At 41.5% G+C, this 8,418-nt stretch overlaps 1 long non-coding RNA gene across 1 annotated transcript in view; it reads right to left on the bottom strand.

The window, feature by feature from the left end:
* Window positions 1-8,418, bottom strand: part of LOC310660668 — a 54,946-nt gene continuing 46,528 nt past the window's right edge. The window contains exon 3 of the long non-coding RNA XR_014503594.1: window positions 1-146. This is a non-coding gene — a long non-coding RNA (uncharacterized lncRNA). The remainder of the gene's footprint in view (window positions 147-8,418) is intronic.

The following is an 8,418-nucleotide window of genomic DNA, read 5'->3' as shown; positions in this document are numbered from 1 at the left end:
CCATTCTGGTATGCAGCAGTGATGCAAGCGACTGAAGCTCAGAGGAGTGCTGCTGCCCCACCTCACCAACCGCTCCTGTTCTCTGTTCTAACTTCTTAAGAACTGTAGCAGTCAAGCTAATTGGCTCTGCAATTTCCAGGATCATCCTTGTCATTTAAAAAAAGAAGAAGAGAGAGACACTATTCAACCATCTTTTGAACCGACACAAGTACGATAGCTAATGTTTTGACGTACGCTGAGCAAACTCCTGCAGGGTCCTTGTGTGAATGAAATTAGGCTTCATTGATGTGAATTCACTAAGATTGTCTATGTATTGTCTGGCATCCCCGTTTGCTATCCCATTAGAGAAGGGGTGCCCAAACTTTTTTCAAAGAGGGCCATATTTGATGAAGTGAACATGCATGAGGGCCAACCAAAATTGTTGACGTTTTTTAGGATTTAAGTTGTTGAGCTTTTTTATGATTTTACCCCAAAGTTATTGAGCTTTTTTTTTTTTAGGGTCTGGATTAAACCGACCGGTGGACCGCATATTAAGCCCCCAAAACGGACTTTGGACATGCCTGCATTAGAGACACTAAATATATTATAGCCTCCATTCTTTAAAAGGGTTGAAGCAAAGTAATTCAGTCTTCTTTCCCTGCTCTTGAAGCTGTTGGATAACCCACACTGGTTCCAAAGCCAATGACAACACAAAGCAATGAACAAATGTCCAGGTAAAACAGATTTGCCAGAAGCACATGTAACAAATACTTCTTGCCACCTGCTCTGTGAAACCTGATCTTAAGTTAATGTCATTGCCACCCCTGCCAGCTAGCCAGATGGCACTTGTGCTTGTAGTCAATGGCAGTCTTCCACTACAAGACAGATTGTTATCTTTATTGTCTAGCCTAGCTAGATCCTTGAAGTTGTCTTGGCCTTTGCTTCTGCATCTTCAGGACCAAAACTGAATGCTCAGTTAGAATGATGAAAGCAAAGTTATCTAAATTCCACTTGGAGATTTAAACTGGATGCTAGTCTTCTAATTCCTGGACCCAGCTTCCTGTGTTCAGGAGATTGCCTGGGAGATGAGCCATTAAGAGAACAAAGGGAAGGTAATGAGTTATTAAGAAAGACAAGGGGCGGGGGCTCTGTGCCAGACAGCAACTGAGTGGAACCCCTCCTCCAGCTCTGAGATAGTTAGAAAAACAAAATCCAGAGTTGAGAGTTGGCTGAGATGTGACTTAGAGAAAAGAAGGGTGCTGATTGGTAAAAGCAGCAAGCTGGAGAGAGGGTCAGAGCATGATGTTTGATTTCTGTTTGAATCCTAGGCTACAGTTATGGGAGAAGCAGGATCCTATTGGGGTGTTAATGCTGTGAACCCCACCATCCCAAACTCAGGTTGTATATATGTGTAAATACCGCATTTTTCGCCCTATAGGACGCACTTTTTCCAAAAATGAACGGGAAATGTGTGTGCGTCCTATGGGGTGAATGCAGGCTTTCGCTGAAGCCTGGAGAGCGAGAGGGGTCGGTGCGCACCCGGCGCTGGGCTCCCGCAGCTTGCGGGGAGTTGCCTGCATGCTGAAGCCTGGGCGCGCTGAGCTGGGCACGCCCAGACTTCACGCAGCTCTCCGCAAGGCACGGGAGCCCGGCGCTGGGCTCCCGCAGCTTGCGGGGAGTTGCCTGCATGCTGAAGCCTGGGCGCACTGAGCTGGGCGTGCCCAGACTTCGCACAGCTCTCCGCAAAGCACAGGAGCCCGGCGCCAGGCTCCCACGACTTGCGGAGAGTTGCCTGTTCTGGGGGCTGGGGTTGGGGGAAGCTCGGGCTTCCCCCGCCCCAGCCCCGTGCCTGGGGGTGAAAAATTTTTCCCCCCTTTATTTCCCCCCCAAAAAACTGGTGTGCCTTATGGGATAGTGCGTCCTATAGGGCGAAAAATACGGTAATCCACGTATCATAGAGATACCACCGTCTCCTTTGCACTTCAGTTCCAAAATATTACTAGGTTAGTGCCTGGAACCCCTGGAATCTTGCCTCGCTTGGAGACTGGGGGTGGTGTGCAACAAAATATAAACAACATAAACAGTAAGAATGGCTGTAGCATGAATAGATAATATAACATGCTGCCATTACCATTTTCTTTTATAAATTTAACTCGGCTAATTTATATGTATCAACTTGATGCCTGCAATTGTATCTTCAATCAAAACCACTCTGTGCAATCCTATGCATGTCTACTCAAAAGTAGGTCCCATTTAGTTCAATGGGACCCTAACTCTGAATAATAGTTTTAATTTATAATCCCACATTTCTTGATATTCTTTCACACAGCTGCTCTTTTAGATCTACAGAAGTATTTTAAACAAGCATCAGACTTCTGCTGGCATTAGAATGGAGATGTGCCATAAAAGCAAAAAGGAAGTAGAATGAATAAAACAAGGTCTAAAATTCTGGTCTCTCTCTCTCTCTTTTTTGTCCTTGCTGAATTCATAAAAGTGAATTGCTTTCTCATTTTCCAGCTTTTTATTTAATATCAAGAAATCCTTGGGGGTGGGGGATTACTATAGGTTTCATATAAATAAACCTGGCAGCTGAGGAAAAGAATATCACATGGTAATCCCCAGTTCTGCTATTAACACTTTGCCAAAATATGTGGCTGATGGCTGTTCTGGTATTAAAGAGATTACACTTTGGCCTCAGCTATACAATAACAATCTTTCGATACATCCTGGGGGATAATTGGATGGGATTTTGTTGTTCACTTTCAAAACTGGAGTGTGCATCTTTAATACCTACTGAAAACCTTGATGACAAATATTGACACTTGGCTGTGCTTTAATGCTGTCAGATTTTTTAATTTCAGAAAGTGTAAACATGGCCAGGTTCTGAAGGTCTTGAACCAAGGATACAGAATAATTTTCAAAGGCATGGATAATATCACGGCGCCTTCCCACGCCACATAAAACCTGGGGACTTGACGTGAACAAACCTCTCCATAGTCTATTTCATGCATACCAATTCCACCAAACATCTCTCCCAATTATTTGGGAATGTACATGCTTGCTACACCACGTTTTGCATACAAGGTAAAAAAATAAATAAATCATTTTATGGCTGCTAACCATTTCACCTGTGTTTAGTTCCACTGACATGGAAAACACTGCAGCCAATTGTCCCTATTACAGCCCCTGTGTATCTCTCCCCAGTGCACTTGCATACGGGGGGGAGAGAGATGTGAGCATGGAGTGTACTTAACTGCCAGCCTCAATGGCTCTGTAATGTAGCTTCAGCATGGCATAAATTAAGCTGTCATTTTTTTGGCAGCGAGTGCAGAGAGGCGATTTTCCTGTACTGTAACATTTGAAACAACAATTTTCTGGCTCCAGAACTAACTGACAGATCTGTGTGATACATGCTTGATGTGGGTACTTCCAAGTGGCTACAGCTGGAAACAGCCTTCAGGGGAAGCTATTGTCTTTATGAGGAAATCAGGCTGGCAGAAGCGTTTCCTCGCTTCTCAAGCAGCCTGCCAGTCACATCACAGAAGAAGAAGAAGAAGAAGAAGAAGAAGAAGAAGAAGAAGAAGAAGAAGATCGACCCTGTGCTTCCACTGTATTAGGTTTTGCCAAGATACATGCAAAACCAGCTTTCCTGTATGTAAAACGCTGTTTGCAATCATGGTTCCATATCCATTAGCAAGATTGCTCGTGGAGAGAGACGGCCACTAAGTTTTATTGGCGTGTGTAATGAGATGAGAGGCTGAGTGATGGCCAGGCTTTAGAGGTGTTCTTGGAAGTCTTGGCAGTCTTCAGTCTCATGAAGGGACAGAACAGGGGAGGGAAGGAAACCGCCCTTTCAGGTGTGTCATTAATGAATTACTGAATGTACAATGGCAGGAGCTTTGGTGGAAAATCCGCACTCCTTCCAACCAGAAGGGAGAGAAACGCAGAAAGTCCATTCCCCCCCCCCCAAACACACCAAAGAAAAGCAGGGAGATAATTAATAAGGAATAAAGAAGCCAATTCTTCCCTGGTCAGTAATGTAGGCCAGGGGTAGCTAACATCATACCTTTCAGGTCTTTTGGACTACAACTTCTAAGAACATAGGAAGAACCTGCTGGACCAGGCCAAAGAGGGCCCATTCAGTCTAGCATCATGCTCCCATAGTGGGCAAGCAGATGTCCCAGTAGGAAATTGGCAAGCAGGACCCAAGCACAAGGACCACTCTTCCCTTCTGTGGCCCCCAGCAACTGGCACTCAGGGGCACAGCCACCTCAGACTGTGAAGGCAGATGCATGCACTCTGTGGTTGGACAGTGTTACATAATGGCCAATGACTCTGGTGTAAGAAATCTCCCTTGCTACCTCTGTGCAGATAACTTGTTTTTAAAAGAAATGCCACCAACCCCAAGCTATTGTTGCTACAAGACCTCTCCACATGGATCATCCCCTCCACTCTTTCTTCTCCTTTCCCATTATGGTTCTGCAGCCAAGAGGGGCCAGGGTTGGGCTTGTAGAACATAGGAGCCAACTCTTAGGGGCCGGGGTCCCTCCAGCCCCCCAATAAAATATTTGAGGGGGCTGGGCCCTCCCAATATTGATAGGCATTGCCATTCAAATGGTGTGCATTTCCCACATCATGCGAGGAGGGGGGGACTTACCTGGCACACCAATATTTCATTCAAGTTGGCAGCCCTGCACACAGCTGAAACAGCCAATGTTTTAAACATACAACCCTAAGATGCTGTGCAAATCTCTGCTTTTGGAACCGTGTGTGGTGTGTGGTGTGGTGTGGTGTGGTGTGGTGTGGTGTGGTGTGGTGTGTGTCCACTGTCATATGGTATATGCTGTTTATTATATCTGGGAGATTCTGACACCTATCAACATGGATTTGATTAACTATTCTATTAGTTGAATGCTGTATACAAGAGAGGAACAATTTGCTCTTATCCCATCTTTTCACAACTGAATAAAATGGGAAGATGTTTTCAAGAATAACTAATTTGTATGAATTAGCTTGCTTGGTGTTGCCCACTACTCCACACAAACTTCAGGATCACATAGATAAATAGAAAATTCAGTTTTGCACTGTGATTATTGACAGAGAATATTACTCCAATTTGTTTAATGTTATAGTATCATTCTCTTGTCTTTATATCTTCATATTTTGGCAATGGAATATAATTTTACTAAACTTAGGTGGAATTTCCACAGTTCCCCCGAATGGCTCCCCTGGGAATTTCTATTAGCAGACTCTGCTACATTCAGAGTATTGTAGTCTCATGTGCTTGCTGTTGGTTCTAAGAGTTCAGGTCATAGTACTCTAATTTGAAGTTGCTCCATTGATGTCTAGTTCATGCTAGCATTGATTTTTAAGACCTTACCATTAACTTTTAAGACCCATGTTGACTAGGATTTGTAATCAATCTGGGAGTATCAGAATTGTTGGGGAAGATCTCTACCAGCTAGAATGCTGAAATTTAGGACAAATATAGTACTATCTATCATCTATCTATCTATCATCTTCTGAAAAACCAAGCTGTCAAAACTCAGGACATGAGCTTTACCACTTTCCACTATGGCAAAAGACAAGCCAATCCACATACAGGACAGAATAGTGGGTCATAGGTGTTTTGTTGTGGTTGAGATTTGGAATAAGTTTAATCAATATGTTGATTCAGCACAGTCTCGGGACCAGTTGAGATATGTGGAAATATCACAGGTAATCAAATTCCCTACTCATGAACATTCTTAAGCCTCATTTAAAGCACTATTATACCACTTTAACAGTCACGGCTTCCAAAGAATCCCGGGAACTGTAATTTGTGTTAAGGGTGCTGAGCATTGTTTGGAGACCCCTATTCCCTTCAAAGAGTTACAAGTCCTAGAGTGGTTTAACAATTAACCCCTCTTCCTAGGCAACTCAGAACAGCAGCTCTGCGAGGCAAATGTGGGCTTCCCAACAATTATCAGCCCCCCTTAACAAACTACTGTTCCCAGGATGCCTTGGGGAATGCTATGACTGTTAAAATGGTATGATACTGCTTTAAATGGGGGCCTCAACTCTAATCCTTTCCCACAATCTCATCAAAGTAGTAAGGGAACTGGAAGTATACATGATCATGCTTGCCATACCTCTTTTTGAATCATTCATATTCAACTGTAAACTGATTTCATCGACTTTCAGTTCACATACTACTGCTTCCACATGAATGTAGATAAGTGCAAGCTCAGGGACATTTGTGGTAACAGGAAATGTGATCACAATTGTCTCGTTTTCCTTCCACTTTATTATTTTATTTTATTTATTTAGCATTTTTAGCCTTCCCTTTATCATGCGATCCCAGGGTTGGATGCAATAAATTTAAAACAAAGACAAATCCAGATATTTAAAAGACAGTTTTATAAAACAATCCACCACCCCATGTTTCCCCAGGCTGTTATGAACCCACCATGGCTTAATAAATTTAAAACTTAAGCCCTACTTGTGCTATATCTTCTACATCATTGGAGACAACATTGTTGATCATATCCCCTCTAAAAATAACAATTTGAGAGTATTAGGATTCATCAGCACCGTCCTATATACCCACAGATTTTTGGCAAGATAATGATCAATATTATAAAGATTGATGCTTATTTTGTAAGAATCCCTGAAGTCTTAAGCTATCAACCTATGTTTGTAAAGTCCAATTTTTAGAACGCATTATTTCAGTAAGAATGGAGTTAATTCAAATGTTCTACCATTTTCCTAAATGGCTTCATACCTGATTGAAATGAGAGTGCTCACCAAGACTTGCCTTACTATTCAATGGAATTGATATTTCCATTGTTTTTCCTGGTCTCTCTAGATTGCCACAGACATGTCATAAACCATGGTTGTAGCTCTTATGACTGTCATTTTGCCATTGTCTGATCAACGCTGCTGAGTTTTAGTATTACTCTGTTTTGTCAATGTTAATGCAATGGCAAATGATAAAGATGCATTTTGGTGGGAACACTGGTAGCCTTTAATAACGAACAATTTGTGCACCTCAAATTGCTGGTATACATGAGCAGGTTTAGTCAACCCCTGAAGAGAACCTGCACCTTCTCATTAGAGGGCAATGGTAGCAAGAAAGCAATTCAAAAAAGCCATAGGGTTGGCAGTTGTGCATATTTTGTGCTATGAGTAAATAACTTCAATTGATTTAATCATAAGAGAATAACAGGAAAACTACATTGATTTCCAAATCCCTGGTGTGAACATCAGAATATATTGACCAAGCTCCATGCAATAAGTTTGTATGAATTGAAGAAATATCAATATTTGATCATTAGTCCAACAAAAAGATGACAATTTAAGCTCTTCTCAAAACTGAATAGTGTTATGTGGTACTATTTTATGAGTAGTACATGATCATACTTTATAGCCTTCATTAGGTTAAAAAGAATAAAAGCCATAAATTTGGTTGAATGGCTGTCTTGTTAATTGTGACATGCCTTTCACAAAACAATTTGACACCAATAATAATAGACCAGGTCAAGTTTTTTTATTTAATTTAGAAAACTCAGTTGTATTTTCAGGACAGGGTGTTACTGCCCCCGGTATTTAGTCCAGCTTGAGAAGTGGTAAATACAGAACAATGTATTTTAAAGTTAATTAATTGTTTTGTCCTAAGACATGAAATACTTTCTATTCCAGGGGAAGCTAAATCACAGAATCCTTATGAAAAAAACCCCACAATTCCTAGTGTATGCCAACTTTAAAAGAACAGTCGTAAATAATTTCAAGGAACAGCCATAAGTAACCTCATTATTTCATCTGTTCTATTCTTACTGCAAAACTGATATTAAGACCATCATTATATTTGCTGCTGTTAAGTATGGTTTAAAAATGAGGATCAACAAACTTTTCCCATAATATGATCATACCTTAATAAGGCACTAATGAGCCACATTCCCTCCCATTCACTATCATATAACAATCTTGTGGCACCTACACCAATTGCTTACTTGTGTGCAAAGTAATAGCTGGAAAGTATTTAATGTATTTTTAGAGGGAATCTAATGCAATTTAGCAGCTGGAAACCAGGGGAAAAGCCAGAATCATGTGACCAAATAGCTCTTTGCAGACCACAGTCTGAGAACTGATTATTCTAAAACCCAACTACACACAGAGAGATTTCGTCCTATGCTTCATGGGTATGCATCAAAATTATAGAGTTTGCTGTAGGTAGATTAAGCAGCAAGATATGCATATTATATTGCCTGGGGCAACTGCAGTACAAAGATCATCAGAACACTTTCATTGATTTCTATGACGTTTTCCAAGGGCGCACCAATATGAAGATTCAGGCAAACAAAGCGAGACCTGCATTTTGGAGGAGTATACTATGTCTTAGTTGTAGCAGTCCAGTGGCAAATATCTGCTAGTTAAATAACAACTAGCTGTCAATCAAAA

Source organism: Podarcis tiliguerta, assembly GCF_965153285.1.
Source record: "Podarcis tiliguerta genome assembly, chromosome: 12".
NCBI lineage: Eukaryota > Metazoa > Chordata > Lepidosauria > Squamata > Lacertidae > Podarcis > Podarcis tiliguerta.
This window is presented reverse-complemented; position numbering and strand designations above follow the sequence as displayed.